The sequence below is a fragment of the Marmota flaviventris genome, chromosome 20, assembly GCF_047511675.1.
Source record: "Marmota flaviventris isolate mMarFla1 chromosome 20, mMarFla1.hap1, whole genome shotgun sequence".
Lineage (NCBI taxonomy): Eukaryota > Metazoa > Chordata > Mammalia > Rodentia > Sciuridae > Marmota > Marmota flaviventris.
The window spans coordinates 16,635,186-16,662,962 of NC_092517.1; the positions used below are offsets into that span (position 1 = coordinate 16,635,186).

At 39.2% G+C, this 27,777-nt stretch overlaps 1 protein-coding gene across 2 annotated transcripts in view; it reads left to right on the forward strand.

Annotated features, from left to right (window-relative positions):
* Pparg (peroxisome proliferator activated receptor gamma) overlaps window positions 1–27,777 on the forward strand; it is a 171,647-nt gene that overhangs the window by 9,752 nt on the left and 134,118 nt on the right. For both annotated transcript variants that reach the window (XM_027931872.2, XM_027931871.2), the window contains exon 2: window positions 14,897–14,972. The gene's annotated coding sequence lies outside the window, so the exon portion shown is untranslated. The remainder of the gene's footprint in view (window positions 1–14,896; window positions 14,973–27,777) is intronic.

Below are 27,777 nucleotides of genomic sequence, written 5' to 3' on the forward strand. Positions count from 1 at the left end.
TGTACATGAAAAATCTGGAAGGGACTATACAAAAGTCATAATAGTTATATTAAAGAAGTGGGACGTGGAAGACTTCATATGTATTTTTTCTCTCTTTTACAAAGTTTATCCAGTAGTATAAAAATTACTTCTCTAATAAAACCTTATATGTATAGCTTTTCTTTCTTCTTAGTGTATCAGTGACCCTAACCAGTAAAGATCAAAGCAAAGAATATATTACACACTGAAAATCTTCTACCTCTTTCACTCCCTTAAAGCCACTGAAGTCAGCATAAAGAAACCTAAATGAATTTTTTCTGTTATATCCAAATTTTTATTTTATACTTAAATTTTGGTTTGCACATTCGACTTCCCTGTACTCTTTGCCTGACTATTTGTAAAGGGGGGAAAAACAAAATTTAAAAATCCATCACTCCATTAACAGCCTTTTAATGTTTGCAGCCATATATAAGGTTCAATTTTGCTGATTTCTCAGGGCCTGCAATCCTTTTGATCTTTAGAATATGCTGGCAAATGAGAGTTTAAAAAAAAAAAAATAGCTGCTAGAGTTACTTTCTATTTATTTATTTATTTATTTTTCTGGTGCCAGGTATTGAACATGGGGGTGTTTTACCACGGAATGACTTCCCAAGGCCTTTATTTTCTGTTTTTATTTATATTTTTGATTTCGAGACCGAGTTTTGCTAAGTTGGTGAGGCTGGCCCCAAACTTGCAATCCTCCAGTCTTAGCCTCCTGAGTCACTGGAATGATAGGTGTGTACCACTGTACCCAACTCAGAGTTATTTTTTTTAAAGTCCTCCTCTTTTAAATTTTTTTCCAAGAAAAAGGTGAATCTATTAAATTCTTTTTTTTTTTTTTTTGGTAACTGAATGACCTCATGATGGAGTTATTTGGTTTCCCAGCTCCTGGCAGTGTTGAACTTGTAATCACAAATAGCAGCTGATGGAGAAGCAGGTCAAGGTAAACTTCTATAACCAATGACCATTATGAACCCTCGATGTAATGTGTGATAATAATTTTGAAAATTAGCCTGTGAGTTAATGGTAGGAAGCGAATGAAGGTTTCCTAACATCTATCTGAGCGTTGTAAAAGTTGCATATATTTACACATATCCGCACACAAAGAGGACAGTAAGAGCCCTTGAATTAATTCTTTCTTCATTTTTTTTTTCAGTGCATTGTTCTGGAAATCCCAAAGGAGAAAATTAAGTGCTTTTGCCTTTGACCCAGGTTTCAGATTATCCTTTGGGGACTTCTTTTGTGAAATTTGTATCAGCCTTCTGACTTAGCATAACCTTTACCTTAAAGTTTTAAAAAGCTGTTAAGAAACACTATATCCATCACACTGACTGTTTCTTCTCTCTTCTCTCTGCCCTCCTGTGACTGTGATTTCATCCTTCCTACAGGCCAAGGCAAACTGCAGCTCACACAGTTCATTCTTAGAGTTCATGGGTAGAACTGACTCAGTGTGCTGATACCTCAAAGAGTAAACCCACTGAAAGCAAAGCTGTTTTGTTTTGCTGTTGTTATTTGGGTGCTGAGCCTTGCACTTGCTAATAACCACACCTGCTCCAGCTCTGCCACTGAGCCACACACCCAGCCCTTTTGACTTTTTTATTTTGAGACAAGGTCTCACTAAATTGCCCTCCTGCCTCAGCCTCCTGAGTAGCTGGGATTACAGACCTAGTACACTATGCACTACATACTGAGCTATATATCTCCATCCCTTTTTATTTTATTTATTTTATTTACAGCAGCTAGCTAGATTCCCCAGACCAGCCTGGAACTTGCCATCCTCCTGCCTCAGCCTCCCAGGTTGCTGGGATTGCAGGCATGCCCCACCACGCCCAGTGGTATTACCTTTCTAAGAAATCCAGATGACAAGGTGATTGTACACTTTTGCGCAAGGGATCTTTGTGTTACGCTGTTCTCACGGTGAACTTACTGAAATGATTAACTATCCAAGTGGATTTGGTTTAGAACTTTATTTACCAAAAAATTATTTATACTGAACAAAAATATAAAACAAAGTTCACTGAGAATATCCCATTAAAATAAAACAGTTATTTTTTTCTTGGGAAATGAAGTTGGCTATTTGAGGTAAAGATTTGCTCTTTGAGGTATCATCACATTGAATCTGTTCTACCCACGCACTCTAAGATAAAAATGAATTGTGAGCTTTAAAAGCCTCCGAAGGACTTTTACATATTTAGAATATAATATGTATGTGAGTACAAGGAGACCCATATCCTGTTTTAAATAATCACCCTTTGATCAAATTATTGTAGCCACTTCCGGTTTCTATACTCACACGTTGTCTAATAACCATTTCAATTTTGTGTTTAAATTGACAGAAAATATCCTATTGACTACTTAGAAATAAATTCTGAATCTGAAATGGGGGCAAAGATAAGGAAAATAAATTTTGGAGGAATTTATAGGAAGTTACACAAGATTGTTTCTATCACATATACAGTGTCATGGGATGTTGAGCACACCTCAATGCAGATTTAACCAAAGCTTTCAAATTTTTGCTAATTTAATTCCACAAACTCCACATTTTTGATTGACCTCTTAGCATTATGTATCCTTATGTGGAAGTCAAAATCAGCCCTTCTGAAAACCTAACCTTATAAATGGTCACACTGGAGTTTTTAAGACCAGAGATTCCAACATGCTGACTAAATGAACTAGCACCTAGCACTGGCCTGACAAATAACCACAGCTCAATAAAAGTTGAGAAAATGACTGACTGAACATGTGTGTTGGTGTGGTTGTGTCTTTACATTCACACAATTCACACCACCTGTTTGCCTGTGCCTGATAGAACAGTCTTTGATCCTAACAAATACAGACACACATACAATGAATTTGTTTTTTATTATGAACATTAACATTTAATTGTCAGGTTGATTTCCTTTGATATACATATATAGGAAATATTTACCTTGGGTACCAGCTTTTGATTTCAGAAGACACAAATTAGTTTTAATCTTAGATTAAGCGAAACATTACAAGACAAATCTTTGCTGAAATGTAATCAATGCACCCCATATTCCATGTTACACATTATATTTGCTGATTTGCCACCACATCTTTTAATTTTTAAATATAAGTTCTGGATTCCACGAAAAATTGTTAATTCCTAGAGAACAGGAATGCATATTGTAGTTTTCCTCATTCTTCTTACGAACATGCACTGCATACCTTTCTTAATTCACGGCCTGGTGCATATTATTTCCATATTATTTATATTATTCTATTGACTTTATTTTGAGGAATATGTGCTTTTTCAGTATCATGTGCAATTCTCAGTGCTACTGTTTCCTACATTTTGGGGGAATTCCCTGCATTGCTCATTAAAATGTTAATTTCCATTTTATATAACATTTTATGGTACGTAGTGATTTGAAATTCATGCCAAAATAAATTTCCATTTCATTATTCTAAAGCAGGCAAAATGGGATACAAAAAGAAAAAAGAAAGTTAATTATAGACTTCGGCCTTCTCTTGTTGGATCCTTAGTTGTCCTGGTCAGAAGAACAGGTTTTTTAATGGCCTAAGGGCCAGAGCACTGTTTCACATTCCTGTTTGGAGGCTTCCAAAGGCAACTGTTACAAAAATTCTGGTAGTGCTACACCTGGAAAAAAAAGTTTTATAATGATGCAAAATACAACAGGTTATTCAGACATATTATTCATGCATAAAATAAACCCGTTCCCTTTCATACATTTTGTCCTGTTAGATAAAACCCTATCAAGTTTTGACCTATTCGCTTATTTATACTTTATAAAACAATTTAATTGCTCAGCTACTTCACATATGAATCACAAGTACTATCACTGTAATTATTTAGCATTCATCTCCTTTACCAGGAAGAACTGTATTTAGGAACAACTTCCCATCAAAATACCAGGCAAACTGATTGACATAGAAAAGCAACAAATGGAGGAGGCTTATTTTACAGCGACTTGTGACATCTCTGGTCACCCACTCTTTCTGACAGAGCTTCATCTGTGGATGTAGGACGAAGGTAGGAGTCTGTTTGTTAAAGATCAGTGCAGGGAACTGCCACCCTCTCAGCCCTTGGGCAACCCAGCATTTCTTGTCTGCTCCCACACCTGTTCAGCTATAAGGGCAAAGAAGTGCCCCGGCAGACAGAAGGAGACTCTTGTCTTTAGAGAGAAGGAGGTTGAAGGAAGGATGAAGCAGAGGTCTGAGGCTTTCTCTTGATTATCCAGACTTTGGCTTTCTTAATTCATTACTCCCCCTTGCAGTACCCAATACAACAGATGGCACACCTGTTCAGGTAGGTGCTGTCTGTGCTCATGGAAAGACACCAGAGCTCCTTAGCCAGGACCCTGTAATCTGCATCCATCCGAAAGGACTCAGTCGAATTAGTTAACCCACAATTCACAGCAGTATATGATCATGGTTGAAATAAGTAAGGCCGGAAATGAATGCTGGAAAAAATCAGAGAAGGATTCAGATATGGGTGGAGGGGAGGATGGGAGGGAGGGCCAGAAAAAGCCTTGTGGAGAAGCCGGGAAGAACTGAACTAGACTTTGAGAGTTCAAGATCAACAAGGTAGCCTTGAGAAAGAAAAAAAATTTTTTTTTAATGTGCAGAGAAAGAAATCAGGGCATCCAAGTACGATTCCATTTGCATATTTTTTAAAATATTTTTTTAGTTGTAGATGGACACAATGCCTTTATTTTATTTATTTTCATGTGGTGCTGAGGATCGAACCCAGTGCCTCACACATGCTAGGTGAGCGCTCTACCAGTGAGCCACCACCCCAGCTCCATTTGCATATTTGTATGGATTATCCAGAGTTGGTCATTCTGTAGAGAAACAGTCAGCAGATTAGTGGTTGCCAGGGATGGGGAAAAGGAAGGGGAGCGACTGCTTAATGGATGCAGGATTTCCTCTGGAGGTGATGAAGATGTTTTGGAACCATATAGAGGAGGTTACTGCACAACTTTTTTTTTTTTTTTTTGTGCTGGGGATCAAACCCCAGGGCCTTGTGCATGCTAGACAAGCGCTTTGCCACCAAGCTACATCCCCTACCCCTGGTTGCACTGCTTTAAGAATATCCTAACTAACCAGTTACCCTGCTTGGATCCTTACCCATATGTATTGAAATTGTTCATGGTCACTGTGTGCCACTTCATTTGCTGGACACGGAGACTATAGCAGTCAGGAAGACGGACAGCCAGTGCATACAGTGATTGGGTGTCGATTACAGAGAGAGGGGCCAGGGATGTAGCACTTATTCAATCCCCAGTGCTTGGGGTGGGGGACAAAAAAAGAAGAAGAAAGTAAAGGGAAAAAAAAGAAATCCCCAAACCTGGAATAGTGACTAGTGAATAAGCACAACATTGGAGAAGCTTTTCAGAAATCAAGCAATTTGAGGTGGCTAGTTCAGGGTTATAAGAAGTAAGAAAAAATGGTTGAAAATAGAGATTTTTCGGTCTGATGATAAAAGGTCTGGAATGTAGGTGAAAGGAGTATGAGATTTATCTTATAAGAAGTCAGGAGATTCCAGGTCTTAAGAAGAGGAGTGAGATGATTTAATCAGAAGATTAAGTTAGCAGTTGAATGCAGGGAGGACAGTCAGAAAACTGTTGCAAAATCTGGACCTAATATGTTAGAGGGGCCTGTAGGAATAAGGAGGAAGGGGAGATGGGGGCCATGCTCTATAGTAGAGTGACACTCAAGGTGTAGTCTGTTGTTCGATGCTGCTCCACGCGTTGTTGACTACAAGCCTGGCACAAGTTAAGAACAATTCGAGGATAAGCATTTTAAAATATTCATGTTGTCACGACATTCAAGAGCATGGTTTTGCATTTTATAAGGGTATCCACAGTAGAGCAGGGAAAAGAAAAATCTTCCTTCCCCCCAGACTTAGAGGACCACCATGTTAAATGATGAACTGAATGACCTTGTGGCTGAGTTCTGGAGGGCAGTTTTTGTTTGTTTGTGGTCACTCTGTGCCACTTCCTTTGCTGGACATGGAGACTAGAGCAGTCAGGAAGACAGACAGCCACTGCATCATCCTTCATTGTCAAAGAAGAGCTGAAAAGTATCAGCGGGACTCAGGATAAGGAAAGAATTCAAGTCACCACAGCCATCCAGTAGTGGGACAGGCCACCTCTTGAGAAAGAAAATACTTTGTCATTAGACCTTTTCATTCACAAGTCCAAGTGACCATCTGCTAGGAAGTCTTGCCTTGGTGGGAGAAATGAAGGTAGGTGATTTATAAGGTCACATCCTACCCCAAGGTACACTAATTCCTTATTCTATAATGCTAACTTAGTAGAGTACATTTCCTTTGTAATTTGCTATCTTGAAATATTAATATATACTAAGTGTCTGGTCATTTTCATCGGTACTTGTTATTGCATTTATGTCAAGGTATGCGCAAATTAGGTTTATACATGCATCTTAGAGTTAGTTACACTTTTTGATCTTGCAAGCGCTGGGGATAGAACCCAGGGCCTCCTGCATGCTAAGCATGTGCTCTACCACCGAGCTACACCCCCCAGCCACCAGTTCCCCAATTCTTTTTAAAGAAGTTATTCTCCAGAGCCTTCTCAGCCATTCATTTATTTCCAGCCTTTATATTTATAGTAAGTTCCTCTTTCACGTGATGTTTTTCACAAGTAATGCAAATTTCTGCAGAAGCAAGTTACATAAATTACAGCCAAGCTGCTGACCTTTAAATCATTTTGTTGTTGCTCCTGTGATGTAACGTCACGATTGAACAAGAACCAGCATGTCTCCCCTTTGGGGGATGTCTCTGGGTTGCCATTTTTGATAATGGATGAGAGTCAAAATAACTTATATTATTCAACCCATTTGACTTAGTCACTACAAATGTTGGATTGTGACTGTCAGCTAGTTTTTGCAGTACTTGAACTTCCTAGATGGAGCCCTCATCCTTTTGTAGGAATGATAATCCTCACTCTTATTTGGGGGAAAATTCCGGAACGTTTTTAGCTCAAATAAGGGACATTCTTTTCATAAGGATTACTGTAGGGCTCATGGTATCAGAAGAAAAATGTTAGTTGTTAGAAGAAAATATTCACTCAAAGGCTAATGTGGGGTTAAAAATAGCTCATTTCATTGTGTATTATTAAAACTACAAATACCAATCTTTAAAATACGTGTACCATTTTGACATGCGCCTAGAACAGTGCCTGATATATAATAGGTACTCAATAAATATTTATTGAATATTGTTTGGTGACATGAGGTGATTGATGGGACATTCCCAGTAGAAAAATAGCATGAGCATAGGAACAGAGGTTGGCAGAGCATGAATTTAAAGAAAAGCAAAGAGAGTTTCTTTAATATGGCATTTTTGTGGGGTGAGCAATGGGAAGACTTTTGGGCCAAGTAGAGTCCGTGCCTTCTTCCTTTCCACACACAATATTTAAAATGTCAGTAAAGACCAATTCCAGTGCTTATATCCAAAGCGAATGGCTGAGCTTCAACATGCAAAAGTTATTCCCCTGGTGATGCTGGTTTCTGGGCCTCTCTATCTTTTTCTCTTTCCTTTCCTTCCCTCCTCCTTCTCTCCGTCCACTTCCCTCTCTGTTCTTGCACTAGAGCTGGTTCTACTTCCTTCTTTCCCCTCCCACCTTTTCCATTCCCAGTGCTTCCTGTATTCTTTTTTTTTCTTCCATCTTTTTCTCACTCTGTCCCCCCTATTCCCACCCCATGACTCTTTCCCTTTTCCTGTTTCCTAGTGCCTGTGTCTTTGGTTCAGTCTTTAACACAGAAAAGACATTTTTTAAAAAAATCTGCTAATCAAATGATACATACAAAGATTTTTTATTCTGAATTTTACACAAACAGCATGTTTATGTTGTTCTTTGTGAGACAAAATACAATTGGGCATCACTCATAAATGAGTTTTCATTGATTTTTTTTAAAAGTATTAAATGACTAATCCTTCAATGGGCAGACCTGGGTCAAGAGGCCTTGCCTGAAAAAACCTTGTAAAAGCATGGTTGATTGTCGAGGGACCTCCTGATCGTCTTTAACAACCTTTGTTTCTACTCCGTTTTTTCCAAACAGCACATACAGCAGATGCTCCTTCAGCATATAATGTTTTTATTGTGTCTTCATATGGGCAGTTGCACAAGAGCTAGAATATTTGTCTGTTTTGTTCATCCTGTTGCCCCCCCTCGTCCACAACCCTGCTAACAAATAACAGATGCTCCGCAAATAATTGTCACTTTAATATTTTACTTCTATAGTCTCGTTCTACGTCCTAATCCTCAATAGCACCCATGACGTTTGGGAGTAAAATAACTCATTAGGATAATTTAGTTTACAATTGATTTATAAATGGAACCATATGATTTTTCATGTATGGAGATTGCTTTCTTTCCATTCATTGTTACCCCGCCCCCCACTTTTCCTTTAGTCTATCCCACAGATAAAATCCTAAGCCAAATTGTCTTTTAACCATCTTTCTAAAAAAAATCTGTTTCTTAATTAACTCAAGCACCAAAGATGTCAACTAGCTCTTGATAGCAGTAGTTAATAGTTATGGAGCACTTATTAGTTCTGTGTTGGATTTGAAGACCACAACATACATTACCTCATTTTATTCTTCCAACAACCATATAAGGTATATGCTGTCAAGGTGAGAGGAAGAAATAGGTAGAGAGAGGCAAAATAACCTGCCAGGTGATTAAACAAGGCCTGAACTGTCTTGAACCCAAACAGTCTAAACGCAGCCACCCTGTCTTGCACAAGAGCCTAATTTTCCAGCATTTGACTTTCCAGAGCATGAGATGTCTGCACACACCCCCCACGACCATTCCACAGGAACAATTAGATCCACACAAACGTAACCATATTCAGGTGTAACCTGGATTAGATTTAAACTCGAGTTGTTCTGGTTCACTGCAAATCAGGTTTGTATCTTCTAAGTCATAAGTCACTTGAAAGAACAGTCCCTGTTCTTGTTGCTTGTGACAAGGTAAATTAGATACCAAATCATTAATTATATTCAGCAAATCTACCATCACTTAAAACCAACCACTATTAAGAAACACTCCCCCGTTTCTCTGTCCCTGTTTCTGTGTGTCCCCTGCCCCCGAATTCCTCTTAATGCAAACAGACTTAATTCATTATCTGAGGATATGGAAGTCAACTGAACAGTAAATTTTGTATGACTATTGTAAAAATCTGGGGAATGATGTGATTGGCCCATGTTGGGTTCTGTTCTCTGATGGAATCTCTCAGCTGTAGCAGAGTAGGAACAGGGCAGTGGCAGACCCAGATATAGTTGTACCTTGGAATCCACAGAGGTTGATCCCAGGACAACACAACTAGGGTACCCAAATCCCCAGATGCTCAAGTCCCTTATATAAAATATCTCAACACTTGGCATGTCACCTACCCACATCCTTCCTGTATGTGTGGATTTTTTTGTTTGCTTCTTTGTTTGATACTAGGGGTTGAACTCAGGGGTGCTCTACCACTGAGATACAACCTCAGTCCTTTTTATTTTTTATTGTAAGACAGGGTACCTCTTAGTTTCTAAGATTGTCCTCAAACTGATGATCCTCCTGCCTCAGCCTCCTGAGGGGCTGGGATTAGAGGCATGTGCCACTATGCTGGCTTCCTGTATACTTTTAATCATCTCTTGATGATGTAAATTACCTAATACAATGTAAATGCTGTGAAAATAGTGGTTACACTGTATTGTAATCTATACACCTGTTAAGTACAGATGGAATTTTTAAAAACATTTGCAATCCATAGTTGATTGAATCTGAGGATGCAGAGCCCCTATACGTGGAGCTCTGGCTGTGTTTAGTTTGGGATAAAAATTAGTCATTTGGAAATGTTTGCATCCTTCCACCTTCCCCCTTTTGGAGAAAATGGCATGTGAAAAAAATCAAAGGGAGTGTGCTGAGGGCAAGAAGAGACAGAAGAGAAGAAAGAGCCCATGCAACAGAAAATCTCAGAAGTACCAGGACTCAAAAGTAGTCATAAGATGGGGTGAGAATCAGGAGAATCTGATTTCTGGGGAGCTAAGTAAGGAAGGAGACAGTTTCTTGAGTAGTGTAGAAAAAAAATCATTTCTCTGTGCTGGGGTTTGAACCCAGGGCCTTGTGCATGCTAGACAAGTGCTGTATCACTGAGCTACACCCACAGCGGGGCCCTCCCCCCCGCCGTTTTTGTAGATTTCATTTTGGGTTGCCCAGGCTGATCCCAAATTTGTGACCCTCCTGCCTCAGGGTCCCAAGTACCTGGGATTACAGGCATCAGCCAGCATGCCCAGCAGGAATGGTATACTCAATGCTTCTGAGACAAAGATAATGACATGCTGGAACCAGTTCAGACCAGCTCAAGGAAGTCATTTGCTGAATTTTCAGGATTGTAAGGATCCAGTGTTTATGCAGATTTTAAATTGTATATATTTAGCATTAAATAGGTTGTATTGAAAACAAGGGTACATATGCAAACCACATCACTTTGTAATTATTCCACATTGTGAGAAATGGCTGGGGACATGGTACCTGTGTAGTGGACAGCGCTTGCCATGTTGTATGTTACTGCACCGTCTCTTCCCAGCTGTGCTGGGTGACATGTTGGTAGCTTCTAGTCCCACTGGAAGACTTTACGCCATAGAAGGTAGCAAATCTACAGATCAGAGCATTTTTTTCCCCTTATGCCAGGAGAGTCAGTTAAACATTTATCAGCACACCATTAGAAAAATAGAGTGAAAATCAAGAGGTCTAATGAAGTGAGCAAGAAGACAGCTTGTCGGTGGTACTTGAATTTCAATGGGAAGACAACAGCGTGGAAGAGTGGTTAGAGGAGAATAACAGACAGTGCTGAGACAAGTGTTTTGAGACCAATAAAGTTCAGCAAATTGTTGTTGATGGTGTTTTGTATTTAACTGCAGAGCTTACAGAGTGTGCACAGAGCTGATGTACTTTGTCGATATCCAGAAGTGGACACCACATGCAAATTTATTTTCTGGTGGAACCTCTTCTGTTGGAAGAGGAACTAGTTATTTGTAGCATGTACCTTGGCTAATGCTGCTAGAGTATTTCACAATTAAGATGTCACTGGTTAAGTTTGAGACAAATATTATTGTTATTAAAGTTTTAAGAAGTTTTAATATCCTTTTATAGGAAATACTGTCAATAATGTTGAATTTTATTGAGTACCTATTATTTATTTATTTATTTATTTTTGCTTTTTTTTTTTTGGTGTAATCATATGGTTCCTTTTGAAATTTGACCTAGTACGGTGACTTTTTTGTGGGGGGAGGTACCATACTGGAGATTGAACCAACTCTACCACTGAGCTACATCTCTAGCCCTTTTTAATTTTTTATTTTCAGACGGGGTCTCACTTAAACTGCTGGGGCTAGCCTCAAACTTGTGATCCTCCTACCTCAGCCTCCGGGTCACAAGAATTACAGGTGTGACCCAGGAAATTTATAAATTTCCTTCACCTTTCTGAGATAATCCAACTATATCCTTTTAGTGTACTGTTGAAGTTTTTCAGTTTGGGGTTTTGGGGTTTTTTAGTGCCAGGGGTAGAACCCAGGGCCTCATACATGTTAGGCAAGTGTGCTATCACTGAGCTACATCCCCAGGCCTGTTGAATTCTTCAGTTAGCATTTTACTTATAAATTTTTTTAGAGAGAGAGAGAGAGAGAGAGAGAATTTTTTTAATATTTATTTTTCAGTTTTCGGTGAACACAACATCTTTATTTTTTTACTTTATGTGGTGCTGAGGATCGAACCCAGCGCCCCGCGCATGCCAGGCGAGCGCGTTACCGCTTGAGCTACATCCCCAGCCCTTACTTAGAATTTTGAATCAATATTAACACATAGAATTGATGTTTTTCTCTTTTTGTCAGGTTTTCAGATCATTACTATGCTATTTTGGGGAAATTAATTTGGTCATTGTAATTTTTTGTACTCAGAGACACTTTTTTTTTCTTCTTTTATTTGTTCTACATTGTGTACAATCAGAAACACTTTTATGTATCTTCCTTGAAAGTTTGAAAAAAAATTCACCTATCAGATTGTGTAGGGCTGGGCTCGGTGGTACACATCTGTAATCCCAGCAGCTTGGGAGGCTGAGACAAGAGAATCTCGAGTTCAAAGCCAGTCTCAGCCAAAAGTGAGGTGCTAAGCAACTCAGTGAGCCCCTGTCTCTAAACTAAAAAAAAAAAAAAAAAAACACAAAATAGGACTGGGAATGTGGCTCAGTGGTCCAGTACCCCTGATTTCAATCCCCGTATCAAAAAAAAAAAAAAAAAAAGATTGTCTAGGATCAGGGCTTTTCCCAGAAATTATTATTTGATAAATTTTCGATTGTTTCTATTGTTAATTATTTTTCTATTTCTATGGTCAATTTTTACCATTTATTCCATTTCAGACAGATTGGTCTCAGTAAATCTAAGAAGATTCTGCCAAAATAAAAAAAAAACTGAGATATAAAATAGTTGGATGAGTAATATGAACAGCCCCTCTAATGTGCATTTTGTTAAAGGGTGAGGTGATTCCCTTTTGTCTTCACATCCAGATCTCTGGCTTACAGGGCTGGGTAAAGGGGATTTATCACTAATAAGTATCAACCCATCTGTATTTAACTGACCAGACAGAGCATATAATCCCTGGTATAGATATCACCCCAGAACCATCTTGTCTCTGCCCTACTCTGTTTTATCTCTACAGTCTGTATCTTCCAAGATACAGAGCAATTCTGAACGGATAGAGAAAGGAGAGTTCTGCTCTCAGGAGCGTGGGGAAAGCGTGGAGGATTCTGTCTGCCTCTGAAAGTCCTAGGATTCAGCCCAGTTTTCTCTTGGATCCAACTCTTGAGGTTATAAGCTAGGAACAGGCAGCAGTTTCCACCAAATCTTTACTTTCTTGCTACTTCTTAATAAATTCGCATGTATTTCCAAGGGAAAGGGGGACAGGTAGTAAGGAAAGCTACCATGACATAATCTTAACCTGGAATCAGTGTTGTTTAAGTTTTTGGATAGATATTTTTATTTATTAACATTACGATTTTTAATTAACATGATAATATTAATATTTAATTCATATTAATTAAATTGTTTATTTTCACACATTTGAGCCCTTTTCAAAGCTGTGTTAAGCATTAAAAGCTGACTTCATGTGTTATACACATTATGGTGTAAAGAACAGATTTGATATGGATATACTTTCTTTTTATACTAACTAAAATAAAGAGTGTTTCTGTAAATGGCTGTGATACAGGTCGGCTGTCACATCCAGAGAATACAGAACATACAGGCAGACAGCACTGACAAATTAGCTGTCTCTGTAAATGACCACATCCTATCCTGAAAACAGAAGAGTTGCTTTATATTGTTGAGACTCAGTTTTCATCGGGAGGTTTTCAGCTCCCAAGCAGAAGCACTAAACAATGCTAGAAAGTCAAAGCCACATACATTGGCTATAGTTCACGTTCCTTCACATTAGAAATTAGGTGGGAAAACTGCTTATCTTTGCTGAGAGCCACAGCCGAGTCGGAATGATGCATGGCATTTTTGCCAGAAGGGAGTGGTTGAGAGGTGATGCCAGCAAGCCATTGAGATGATGGTGGTTATGTTAAGCTGTGTATTCAATTGTGTATTAGACCCCTGCGGTCCACCTCAGGTGCCGGCTACTTTGGAGTTCTCTAGGGGATTCCTGGGGAGTTCGCATTGGTTGAGAAAGTGCCGGAGGAGGGATTTTCCGGTTGGTGTGTGTGGTGTGTGTGTGTGTGTGTGTGTGTGTGTGTGTGTGTGTGTGTGTCCCAGGAGAAGGCCGCGCATGTGGCATTCGCGGGAGTTCGGAAATAAAGTTTGTTCCTGCTTGAGTGGCTCGTAATTTGTGCCCAGCCAGACTGCGGCATATCTTCCCAGTCTTCTGCATATATGTCATGCATCAGGTTGCAGATGAGTTCTGATAAATTCCAAATTAAAAGGTACCAAATTAAAAAAAAAGAGAGAGAGAGAGATTTAGAGGTTTCTGTGGAGGTTCAACTGTGCAAACATTGGGTCTGGATGCTCAGACTCTTTAGACCCACCTGATGAGGCTTTGGCATTAAGTGCTGTTTTGTCTTTATGGAGTAAACTGCTCTAGGATCCCTGAGTCCTTCCTAAGAGAGCAAGGATGTGAATCCTTTATTTAGAAATCTGCTTTCTGGGTCTTCTTCTGAAACATCTGCTGTGTGTGGGGTGTGCTGTACCTACCCTGCCTAAATGGTGTGGCTCATTTCTGTACTATATACGTGAGGCTCACCAACCATGTGCCATCTAGATGAAGTTGCATTTCAATAAGTACCAAGTTTACCACGTACAACATTTTTTTTTTCAATATCTTTTGAGTTTTTTTTTTTTTCCCTTGTGGTGCTGGTGACGGAACCCAGGCCTTTACCTCTGCTAGACAAGCACTCTACCACTGAGCCACATCCCCAGCCCTCTTTTGAGGTTATGAAACCCTTTAAGACCTATTTTTCCGTAAGTCTGCCCAATAATGTGGGTATCCATATTAGTTTGACATATAAGATGGATGAGATTTAAAAAAAAAAAAAAAGTTTTGCCTCTTGTTAGTAACCAAACTAGGAAAGTCAGAGAAGTGAATCCCAAATGCGTCTCTTTTATGAAATAATTACAAGAATATCCTGCAGCCCTGCATGATTTATGATGAGTCATTTGGTGGTTTGTTGGTTACTTCTAGGGGCTGTGAAGCTCAGGGAGAGCAAATGTTCAGAAAGAAATCCAGCAGAGAAAATCCATTTATTTGTGTGTATACATTTTGGCAGCCTAGGTATCTAGGGATTTTGAATATGTGTGCATATTGAAATACCTTGTTTCTTTTTAATTGTCCAGATTTGAAAGAAACCAACTCTGAACCCCAGATTCACAACAAGAAGACCCTCTTCTGAAACAGGATTGCCCTTTCACGGTAGGTAAAATCAGAATTTATCATACTAAATTTGCATTTAAAAGTATTCTTTTTAAAGGATATGCCAATTCTTTGTGGTATTTTACTGTCAATTTTTTAAAGAGCTTTTATTTTTGACTATCACAATACTTTCTGCTGTAAAATATACCAGTCATTTGGAGTTCACAGTAACAGATTTGTCTAAGGAAAAAAAAAAAAACAAAGGTAAGAAAAAGGCCTGGGAATTGAGAAATAATACCAATCCTTAAAAATAAGTCTCTTTAATAACTTTTTTACATTCCTTTGATTTTTCTACCCAGATAGTAATCATAAGTACACTATTTTAGGTTCATATGATACTTATAATTAAATTAAGGTAAAAATCAAGATATCTTGCTTGGTTCCCCGTAGACCAGGCAACCATTGTCTCTGATCACAAAGAAGATACCGGACGCTTCTTTCTAGGAAGGAGGCTGCTGAGTTGTAGCTGGTACCCTACATTGAAACCGCTTCCTCCCTGGGACCGACTTCGATTGGGGTGTCATTTCAGGGGCTCCAGGGCAGGTTCTTGGAAAGTCCCCCACTGAGAATTTACACCTCTGAGACCTGGTATCTTAGGATCCTAAGCCAGTTCTTAGTCCCCAGGTGTATCTGGGGAAGGCAGAGAGACATAAGTCCCTTTAAGTTTTATGTAGGCTTAACTCTTGGTGGCAGTCACTAAGGAAGGTCACAGGATGGCTCATTTTTTCCTGAAATTCACAGGCGAATTGAATCCACAGCATCGAAGAAACAGTGACCAGGTAGGTAGATAGAGAAGTCCATACAGAGGTGTATTTGGGGGTTTCTATATACAAATGTATGTTTCTTAGCTTTGCCTCCAGAGAGGGCCTACAAGTAGTGCCTCCCCACTACTAAGCCAGATTGTGGGTTTCCGAACCATTTTCCCTATAAGAATTGGTTCCAAGACGAGAGCAAGGGCAATAATACAGCTGAGCCTGGAAGGTCTCGTGGTACCAAAAGGTAAGGACGTGCTCAAGGTGGGGTCGGGCGAAAGCAGGAAGAACGCACAGTGGCTGAAATTGGAACAATCAATGCAATAAGACAACTGTAGGATTGAATGAGAAACCCACAAATAAAGTAGGTACACTTGATCCAGACTGATAAATGAATAAATAATAAATAAATAAATGTAGCTAGGGTATAAGGAGAACTCTTTCTTACAGAATTTCACTGAATAAATGTAAAAGGAGCCGGCACTGTGGCACATCTGGAACCCTTGGCTTACTTAGGAGGCTGAAGCAGGAGGATCACAAGTTAGAGGCCAGCCTCAGCAACTTAGTGAAGCCCCAAGCAGCTTAATGAGACCCTGTCTCAAAATAAAAATTAAAAAGGACTGGGGGTGCAACTCAGTGGTAAATCACTCCTGGGTTCAATTCCCAGTACCAAAAAAAGAGAGAGAGAAAGAAAGAGAGAGAGAGAGAGAGAGAGGAAGGCAAAAAATAGAAAATTATAGGAGAACCATAGCAGCAGTTGATATAGACAGGTTTCACCCATGAATACTAAAATCAGTGGGAGGGTGAGAGTGTAAACAGAAAGAGGATATTTGCATAACCTCAAAGTACTTCCCCCAAAATGTGTATTAATTACAAAAGGAAAAACCCCAACTCCACAAGGGAGAATCCTGGCAGACCCCACTGTAACCACCGGACCAAGGTCAATGCCAACAGTGGTAAGACGTCTCCAGCTCACATACCCCTGACTGGATGACCTGGAAAGGGAACCTCACCGCCTTTTCTCTTCCTCTGCAAACCCACAAGCTCAGTGGAGTCCTGAGAAAGCCTGAGATAAACCTAAATCGAGGCATTTTACAGGACCCTGACCAGTGCTCTTCAGCAGTGCTGGCCGGGAAAGGACTGAACACTCAAGACCTGCCACAGATTTGAAGGCGGCTAAGGAGGTGTGGCAACTCAGTGCAGTGTGGCATCCGGATCAGCTCCCAGAACTGGAAAGGGACCTGAGTGGGAAAGCTGGTGGAACCCAAATAAAGTAGTTGATAGTTTTGTGCCCTTGACCCTGCTGTGCTGTCACTTGTTACCTGTGGGAGAGGCAGGCTGAAGGGTCCATAGGATCTCTCTACTAGCCTTGTAACTTCTGGAAGCCTTAAACCATTTCAAGCAATACGTTTATTCATGACACTATTTTATATTTTATATGCTGTGCTGGGGGTGAATACAGGAGGCAGGCTCTCTCCCAGTGAGCGACAGCCCAACCCCAAGGTAATGTTTTTTAAAAAGTCACCTTGAAGTCAGTAAATAATCCTTCTTATTAGGTTTTCACTAATTTATGGAGTGGAGTTTCTGTGTGTTTGGAGTTTTAGGGCTAAGCAGGTGCCTTCTTTGGGTCAGGACTGTTTCTTGAGCTGGGTTTTAAAATTCTCTTAGGTTCTTGCTGTTTGTTCATTTGTTTTTTTTTGGTGTTTGTTTTCGTTTGGTGCTGGGGGTCTAACCCAGGGCCTCCTGTGTGCTAAGCACATGCTCTCCCACTGAGCGACGTTTCCCTTCTCCCTTAATTCTCTTCATAAAAACCTGCAGCCCTGTCTCTGCAAGTTTGGTCTCTACTTCATCTATTTAATGCTCCAGCCAGTTACTTCCAGTCCCCTACAAGACCTGTGAGTGAGAAAAGCTCCCCAGAGCTTTTTGGGCATGCGCAGAGGTCTCCAGCATTGCAAAAAAAAAAGATGAAGAAGAAGAAACAAAACCAGAGGTGGGGTTGTGGCTCAGTGGTAGAACGCTTGCCTAGCATGTGTGAGGCCCTGGGGGTGAGTCTCAGCACAGCAAATAAATAAATAAATAAATAAAATAAAGGTATTGTGTCCAACTACAAATAAAAAATAAATATTAAAAAAATGAAAAACATAAAGCCAATTAAAATAGACTGAACTCTTACAAGACAGGGACAGGTACGTACTTTAGTGTCTCAAACTGAGCAGTCTAAGAAGCTGTATGATTTGGGCATGAAAAGTGAAATGCTAAGTATTTGGAATTTGACCCTGAAAAAAAAATTAGGTGAGAAGAGGAATAACAGAAGATGTACCTAAAGCAGTTAAATTCATAGAGACAGACAGTAGATTGGTGGTTCTCAGAGGCTCGGGGGCAGGGAACGAGGAGTTACTGTTTAATGGGTACCAAGTTTTGCCAAACGATGACATTGTAGAGATTGGTTATATGTAACTTAGTGAATACCCTTAATGCCACTGAGCCCTGCACCCTTTAAAATGGGTTTAAATAATGGAGTTATTTAAACATGGTTAAAGTGGTGAATTTTATGTTATGTATATTTTACCACAATTTTAAAAATTAAATTAAAAAAAAAAGAATAGTAGAAGAAGTCTTCTGTAGTTACATTCCACTTTGCCTGTGTGTCCAATGTCCTCCGTTTGGGGACATTGGAGACATTTATCCTTAGGAACCTTTGTTTGTTTGTTTGTTTTTTGGTTTTTTAATCTAGAGATGGACTCTCTGACACCATTTGCCAACTAGCAATTTAAGCAGCCCTCTGTACCATACGTTGTGAAATTAAAAAAAAAAAAAAACTGGTACACAGGAAACAGCAAAGCTGGGGTGGCTGGGAGAGTTACTTGTGGGGTTAATTTATAACTAAGACAAATGAATCTATAAAAAGAAGCAAAAGCGCCATAAGAAATATGTTAACTGATGATAAAGGAGAAAAAGGGCTTAGATAAAAGATATCCGAACTTGTTTGGTCTCAATGATTTTATGACTGAGGAATTCAATTATAGGTGTACTGGGTGGAGCAAATCACGATTCTGTAAATTACTAATAGGACTCAGTGATCTTTATCATTTTCTGTATGTTCTGTGTGTGCTCACGTGCTGAGTTCAGGCCTGCCTTCTGTACAGCCGCCCTGCCATGCTGTGCTGCTATGACCTGAGGGTTTGGGGGCTGAAACATGGATCCCATATGGTATTAAAATCATAAATCAGAGTAGGTGGTACATTACAAATAGTTTTTTTTTTTTGGGGGGGGGGACAGGGTTTCACTACGTTGCTTAGAGCCTCGCTGAGTTGCTGAGGCTGGCCTCAAACTTGCAATACTCCTGCCTTGGCCTCCCAAGTTGCTGGGATTACAGACACTACCATGCCAGCTGCCCCCCACCCCCCACCCCCGCTGCCCTCTTCTTTAAGCAAATAAAATTGTGGGACTAGGACAAATTGATTTTGAATTTTTGTCTGTTGGGTCTATTTTCATTTTATCTTAATTTTATTTTCTCAGTGGTGCAGGGAATTGAACCCAGGGCCTTCCTTCTACATGCTAAAGTACCCACTTTACCTTTACTTTTGATAGACCTTTATTTGTATTTATTTATCACTGAGCTACAACCCTCTATTTCTTTTAAGGCATTTTTATTACTGTAAAGCTATGAATATGCTTTTTTTAAAATATAACTTTATTTTATTCATTTATTTTTAAGTGGTGCTAAGGATCGAACCCAGGGCCTTGCACGTGCGAGGAAAGCGCTCTACCACTGAGCCACACCCCAGCCCCATATGAATATGCTTTTTTTAAAAAAAAAAAAAAAGATCACACTTAACCACACAAAAATGATTCTTGCTTCCTTAGTTTCTTCTAGTTCTTTGTGTAAATTCTTTTATTCATTGACAGTTACAGTGTGTTGGAGCTTTTCCACTTGGCTTCTTTCCCTGTTAGAAACAATATATATTTTCTTTTGTTTTTTCCTGGCTTTTGGACCCACCATGATGGCATAGTGACATCACCTAATCCCCTAAACCAGGTTTTAGGTGGTTTCAAGGTTATTTTTTAGCTATTATGCAATTATGGCTTATTCTTATACTTTTACATACCATGAATATCTTCAGGCATCTTATTTCATTTAATTTTAAAAGTAATTTTCTTCTGATAAATTGCCAGGAGAGGAATTTGTGTGTCAAAGTGGTTGAGCAATTACATTACTCTTGCATTATTAGTTTTTATGACATTGCACATTGGCTCAAGGAGATACTACTAGCACATGAACAAAACATGCAAGGTATCAGTATATTCTGTAAATTTAAATGAATTACTATTTATTTTGATTTTATATCTGTGATGGTGGAGTATTGGAGAGAGGGTGGAGAGCAGAGAGCTTCTCTAGTTGTGTAGGGATCAGATAACATGGGGGGGGGAGAGAGAGAGAGAGAGAGAGAGAGAGTCTGTAGGCTCTATAGCAAGAAAATTGGGGATTATTTCTGGAGGCTCTTTGCAAATTTAAATAAACTGTAAAGATTGTGTGCTGTAGGTTCCTTATGGTTTTTAAGCCCTAGCATCACTAGTTAAGGAAGGAATAAAAGTTGGTTTTTAAAAATATTTTTTTAGTTGTTGATAGACCCTTATTTTTATTTATTTATACGTGGTGCTAAAAATCAAACCCAGTGCCTCAGACATGCCAGGCAAGTGCAGACTTAACAAAGTAAGACTCCCATAGAGAAGGATGTAAGTCAACTTTTAAAGAACTCTTTATTCAAAATAAGCTATTTCAGGGGGTTGGGAGTGTAGCTCAGTAGTAGAGGGCTTGCCTAGCATGCATGAGGCCTTTGATTCAGCATCTAGCAATAAAAAAAAAAAAAAAAAAAAAAAACAGGAAGAAAAGTTAACTGTTTTAAATTTGTAGTTTGAATATTTGAGGGAATAATTTTAAGAATATAGATAACATAAGAGAAAATTTTAAGATAAAAAATATATTGTTAAAATGAATATGACAAAGATTATGGGTGAGAGGGTGAGATTCTTTTCTTTTTGTTTTCAGCTGTTTGGGGGTTTGTGACTTCATTATCTCTCCTTGCCCAATTTTATGTGCCTTAAAAAAGGGGGGGGGGGAGAGCGGAGGGGGGGAGGCGGCTGTAATCCCAGCGATTTGGGAGGCCAAGGCAGGAGTATCGCAAGTTTGAGGCCAGCCTCAGCAACTCAGCAAGGCTCTAAGCAACTTAGTGAAACCCTGTCCCAAATAAAAATAAAAAGGGCTGGGAATGTGGCTCAGTGGTAAAGGACCTCAGGGTTCAATTCCCAGTACCAAAAAAAAAGACAATTATGAGCTCTGTAGTTCAGCTTGGGCACCCCTGGTTCCTTGGTTACTTTTGGTAACTTCTGTAATACAAATAATATTTTGGATTGTACCAAAGCATTATATGGTAAGAGCTCAAAAATCAGAAGCTACTATTTATTCCATGGAGCAAAAGTGAAGCAACTGTGACCTCATTCATTTTATTCTGGTTTTTTTTTTTTTTTTTCTTCTAAAGCTCATGAGCTGCCTGTTCTCCAGGTCCTGTGATCCGAAATAATTTAAATTATTTGATATTTTTAACCTTTCATTCTCCCAGTAGGCAGGACATAGGAAATCAAGTGACGTAAACATCTTTAATAATCTTTAAAAGTCATAAGACTTGGTGGCCCGGACAAGAAACAATTAGGAATAAATTTCAGGGAAATGCCATAATGGCATGGCTTTTGTTTTCTTTTGTTAGCAAGCCACATGGCTTTCCTTTCAAACCCAAGGAGTAAGAAGCGTGGACTCCTTTTAAGACTTCAACCTCATCGGCATCACAGAAATATATATTTCCCTAAGTTTACTCACTATAATTTGTAATTGCTATGTTTCTTATCTGCGAAGGAAGTACAGCAGCTCCCGCTGGGGAAATACCATGTTAAGTTGATCCTAAAATAAGAAATCTAAGGGAGAGGTCACATCCTAATAACTTGTACAAATCTGAATTCCCATGGAGCCTTGAACTCATTTTGTAGGAGGAGAATATTAACAATGAGTCACTGAACTTCTTCCAGAGACTGTCGTAAAATTGAAGCGCTTTTGTATACAGAAGTGACCACTGAAATATAAATACAATTGACAGTACCTCATTTTTTAAAGCAATCTATTATGAATAGCCAGATAAATGTAGCATGACTAACAAGCCACAAAAAATATCTGTTTTGGTAACTTTCACTAGAAATATAAATTTTATTACTCAGGAGATAGTATAATATATACAATGAAATTATATTTCTGGTCACTATAGAGAGGTTTAATCAACTTTTTTCTAACCCTGACCTCTAGTGTAGACTTTGGAAGGACCCTTACTGTATAATTTCAGAGAAATTCTCTGTTTGGGGAGTCAGGCCACTGGGTTGTGGTCTTCCCCTTTTCTATAGTTGACCATCTCTTTAAAAAATGCTAGTCCTTTTTTTCTTGATCTGTTAAGTAGAAAGTCATTTATCATGAGGCTCAAATAAGAGCACATAGAGAAAAAGAAAAATTTTCCAGCTTTATGTATTTTAAAGGTATTGTCTTTACTTTTTTAATCTTTTCCAAATGAGGGAATCAAAATAGAGGTCAAATAGCTCAATCTGTTCCACTCAAGGTCATGGTCATCTGTACACAATAATTGCACCCACTCACTAGCCAAATCTAAGTCATTTCCTAGAAAGATAGGATCTTCACCGAAGCTGTCCCTTTACGCGGTGTATAGAGATATGCATGGATTGTTTCCTGGCACACACTAACTTTCTTAGAGGATATCAGTGGAAAGGTCTTAGGTATTCTCCCTTTATTGCTTTAGAGAAATGGGCATCATTATTTTCGAATCTTTGCTTGATCGTTACAAATTAAAGGTAAGAGAATGTATTTTCTCTTTGACCTACTGAGACTCATTTCATTCATGCTGCTAATGAGTTTTCAGTAATTCAAGATTTATAGGAACATACCTGGGTGCCCTTCCTCCTGAGACCCTCTCTGTAACCAGAGCCATTTATTGAAATCATTTAGATATGCCTGCATTTATTTATTTTTTTATTTCATACCCCACAATAAAACAGTACCATGCAATAAGAAATAAATACCACTTGTTTTAGGGAGTGAAAGTATAGCCCAGGGATAGATAGAGGTTGTGATTAGCATGTGTGAGACCCCTAGTTCAATCCTCAGCACCCCCCAAAAATATATATATATAATATATAATATTTAATTATATTAATATATTTATTATTTATATATATATTGTTTTATATATTTATATATATTATATATTTAATTATATTAATATGTTTATTATTTATATTTATTTTTTATATTTATATTTTATATATTTAATTATATTAATATATTAATATACATATACTAATTTATATAATATATATATATTTGCTTGACTGCTTATCTATGTGGTATGAGTTCGGAGACTCTGTGGGGCTGCTCAGGATCTTTTTAATGTCTTCATTTAGGATAAGCATTAAGTTCTGTCCTGGTGTTCATTATTGTTATGTACCACCATGAGAAGCAGGAGACCCAAAGGCTCACATTGGCACCCCACCACATATTCACCAGAAAAAGAAGCTGACCTTGTGCTTAGTGGGGACACTCAGTCTTCTGAAAGTGCCAGGCCCCTGCATCTGACTATGTGGACTCAGCGCCTTTGAGTTCACATCCTGCACATGGGGAGTGACTTGACTCTCCCCCTGATAGATGCAAATTGTTTAAAAAAAAAAAATCTTGCCAACACATGTCTTTAATATATGAGGTGACTAGTTTACCCACCAGATTTTGGAATAAAATAGCAACAATGAGTAAACTTTTTTTTTTTTTTTTGAAAGGGGGTATACTTCTTTTCCCAGGTGTCAAATGCTAATAGGGAAAAAAAAAAAGTAACATTCCATCTATGATACTGCTGCTGCTATAAATTTGTTTTTCCAGTTTTTAAATTTTCCATTAATACTGTTTTAGTTCAGATTTTTCTTATTGTTTACCTGAGTTATTGGACATTGGTTCTCTGGCTCAACCATTCACCATTCCCATTTCATCCTCAAGTTCAAGAGTTTTTCTTTTCCTTCCTTCCTCCTCCCTCCCTCCCTCCTTCCTTCCTTTCCTTCTTTCCCTCATTTCTTTTTAAAATTCTGTGTTGGTGTTTTACCTCCTTTCTCCTGGAAGGAGCATTAGGGGTCAGCCTGAACCTACATCTCTGTGTTGTCACCTGCAGTTGTTCCTACAGGCCGGCTCAGCGCTCCTTGGACAGCATCACGTTCATGACTGCAGTAGACCAGTTGTATTGCACTATGGAGACTTCATGTTTTTGGTACTAGGAATTAAACCCAGGGGTGCTCTAGCTCTACCACTGAGTTACACCCCCCACCCCAGCCTCTTTTTCATTTTTAAATTTTGAGACAGGGTCTTGCCAAGTTGCCAGGCTGGTCTCAAACTTGCCATCCTCCTGCCTCTGCCTCCCACGTAGGTGGAATCCCAGGTGTGCGCCACTGCTCGGGCTTACAGTGTGTGTACTGAGAACAGAGACCAACTTTAGGGCATCCCTAGTGCGCGACACAATTCCTAGGAAATATTATGCAAATAATAAAATGATAATGGAATTGAAGTTAAATTATTTGGATGTTTTTATTTCTACTAATTGAACAGTATTATTAGCAGTCATCACCACTAACTTATTTTTTAATTTATACACCTAGGATGTAAAGTATGCTCTTACAGAATGGAGTTGTTTTAAGAACTTCCCTGCTAGAAATTTACAGGTTGAGCACCCCTAGTCTAAAAATCTGAAATGCTTCAAAATCCAAAACTTTTAAATGCTACATAATGCCACTAGTGAAAAATCTCACACCTTACCTCATATGACAGGTCTCAATCGAAACACAGGTGCACTAAAAATATCATATAAAATAACCTTCAGAGTACGTTCATAAGGTGTATATAAAATGGAAATGAATTTTGTGTATAGAGTTGGGTCCCCTCCCCAGCATATCTCATTACATATAGATATAGGTATATATATGCAAATATTCCAAAATCTGAAACATTTATGGTCCCAAGCATTTCAGATAAGGGATCCTCAGGCCATAATTTCAATCTTGTAGATATGACCTTGCTAACATGTTTTTTGTCATGGCAAATATTGAAAACAAATCCATGAAAAACTCGTAGGACCCTTACCAAGTATTTCTCTTTCTTATAATTTGTTCTAATTAGTTTTACATGACTTTTGACACATTGTATACAAATGGAGCCTATCTTCTCATTCTTCTGGCTGAACATGGTGCTGAGTCACACCCGTAGTGTAATCATAGATGTATAGAGAGTAATAACATCTGTCTCATTCTACCATCCTTCCCATCCCTCTGCCCCACGCCTCCCCTCAATCCCATCTGTGCCATCCAAAGTTCCTTCATTCTTCCCTACCTCCAAGTACTTCTCAACCTGTAATTCAGGGATGCAGAATAGTTCACAGACAGGTCATAGCCTTTTCGCTTTCTATAACATTTGGGTTTTTTCCTTATTTTTTTATTGGTGCATTATAGTTGTACAGAATGGTGGGATCTGTTGTTACATATTCATACATGCACATAATATAACCATATAATCTGGCCAATATCACTCCCCAGTCTTTCCCCTCCTCCCCTCCTCCTCCCCTCCTCCTTCCCTCCTCCCACCCTCTGGACCCTTTCCTCCTCTCCTGATTTCCCATTGATTCTCATGAGATTCCCCCCTTTTCTTTTCCTTTTTTCCTCTTTAGCACCCACATCTGAGAAAAAACATACTTTCCATAGCATTTGAGGCAGGTCAAGTAAAAGCCAGAAGAGTTATTAGCATTGGGAATTTTTTGATTCCTGTTTGAATTACTTTTAAACCTTGCTTTTATATATCCAGTGCTGTGGTAGATAAAACACACTTATGACATATTCCTTATTCGAAGTCTTGTTTCAAAGACACTACCTACACATGAAAGAGTTAAATAAGAGCTGAGCACACCTGTGATGGAAGTTCATAGAAGAAAGCACACATGGCGGAACTGGAATGGGCAGTGGCTGCTTCACAAGGTGTTTTCCAGAGTTGAACCCTGAGAGGAAGGAGGTGGATACACGAGGAGGAAGAAGTTGGAGATTTTAAAGATGGAGAAAGTTTCAAGGTACCCGTGAGCATACTAAAGAGAGAGGAATTTGAACTTGGACTTGGACTAGGAGGCATTGGGGAACCTGGTGATTTTGAGGGTAGGGCCTCATATGATATGACCAAAGGCATTTTTGGAAGGGACAGGTTAAAGAGACATTCCCAGTGATCGATAGTATGGTCACAGGGTAAAGAGGAAGGGGGAAAAGAGAAGAGGAAGGAAAGGCGAGCTTGATTTTGGACTTGTTGAAATTGAAGGTGGAAGTAGAAATGTGGAGGTCTGTGTCCCACCCTCATCCCAGAGGTCAGAACTCGACATGTCGATTTGAGTTTCATTAGCACTGACCGAAGAATGCATTGAAAGCTAAATTCTTAAGAAACAACACAAAGGCCAGGTACGGTGGTGCATGCCTGTAATCCCAGTGACTCAGGAGGCTGAGGCAGGAGGATTGCAAGTTTGAGGGCAGCCTGGGCAACTTAACGAAGGTCTGTCACAAAATAAAAAATAAAGGACCAAAGATGTAGCTCAGTGATGAAGTGCCCCTGGGATCAATCCCCAGAGAGAGAGAGAGAGAGAGAGAGAGAGAGAGAGAAGAAATGAAACAACACAAAGGTGGAATTTAAAAGAGATCATGAGAGTGAGGGAAGAGTGGTATCTTTGATGCCAAAATGGGGGCATTTTAAGAGGAGTGCTTCTTATATATCTGGTGTTGTGTTAATAAACTTACACATGTCAGTATACTTGGTTCTCCCAGTGGCCCTGGTGAAGGAGAAATCAACATCATCCCTGCTGTAGAGGTGAACCAAGTGAGGTCCAGCAGGGTTAAATAACTTGCGTGGGGCTGGGGATGTGGCTTAGCGGTAGCGTGCTTGCCTAGCATGCGTGAGGCACTGGGTTCGATTCTCAGCACCACATACAAATAAATAAAAATAAAAGTCCATCAACAACTAAAACAAAATATTTTATAAAAAAAGATAAGTTTTTTAAAAATAAATAACTTGCGTAAAGTTCCTTCTCTGGGGACAAGGTGAAGTTTAAACTTAAAAGTGAGATCTGTCTAACTCTCAAGCCCATGCATATTTTTACTAAAATACTGTAAATGAAAAGCTGAAGAAGAATGAAAAAAGAAGATAGATCATTAACATTACAAGGCAAGGTCACTGTTTAAGGTATACTGTTGATTCGGGTTTCAGGATCATTGAGTTTCAAGATTAGGAGATGCTCTGGGGTAGAGCTCAGTTGGTAGAGCGCTTGCCTCGCATGCACAAGGCCCTGGGTTCAATCCCAGCACCACAAAAAAAGAAAAAAGAAAAAAAAATCACATGAGATCATTGTTAAAGATATAATATTAAGGAAACTGGTAGGAATGGCTATTTCAGGGAGTTTGGAAGTAATCAGCAGTAAATGTCAGAGGGAGTAGTAGCTTTAGGTCATTGACAATCTTAGCAGCAAGTAGGACCGTTCCACTTGAAACAGTTGAGTCAAATAAAGTAGGGAAGAGTACAACCCAGTGGAGGAGGAGGAGGAGAAAGAGGAGGAAGAGGAGGAGGAGGAGGAGAATAGACTCAGCTGGCTGGGTGGCACACACCTGCGGTCCAGCAGCTCAGGAGGCCAAGACAGGAAGATGAGAAGTTGGAAGCCACCTTTATCAACTAAGCAAGGCCCCAAGCAACTTAGTGATAGCTTGTCTCTAAATTCTAAATAAATGCTGCAGACAGGGTAAAGTGGTAAAGTGCCTCTGGGTTTTAAGAGAGACAGAGAGAGAGAGAGAGAGAGGGAGCAAGAAAGAGAGCAGAAGGGAAACCTGTTCTACCAAGTTTGGAAGAAAAGATAATGAGGTTAATGTGGCTGATCACTGTGCCAATGGAA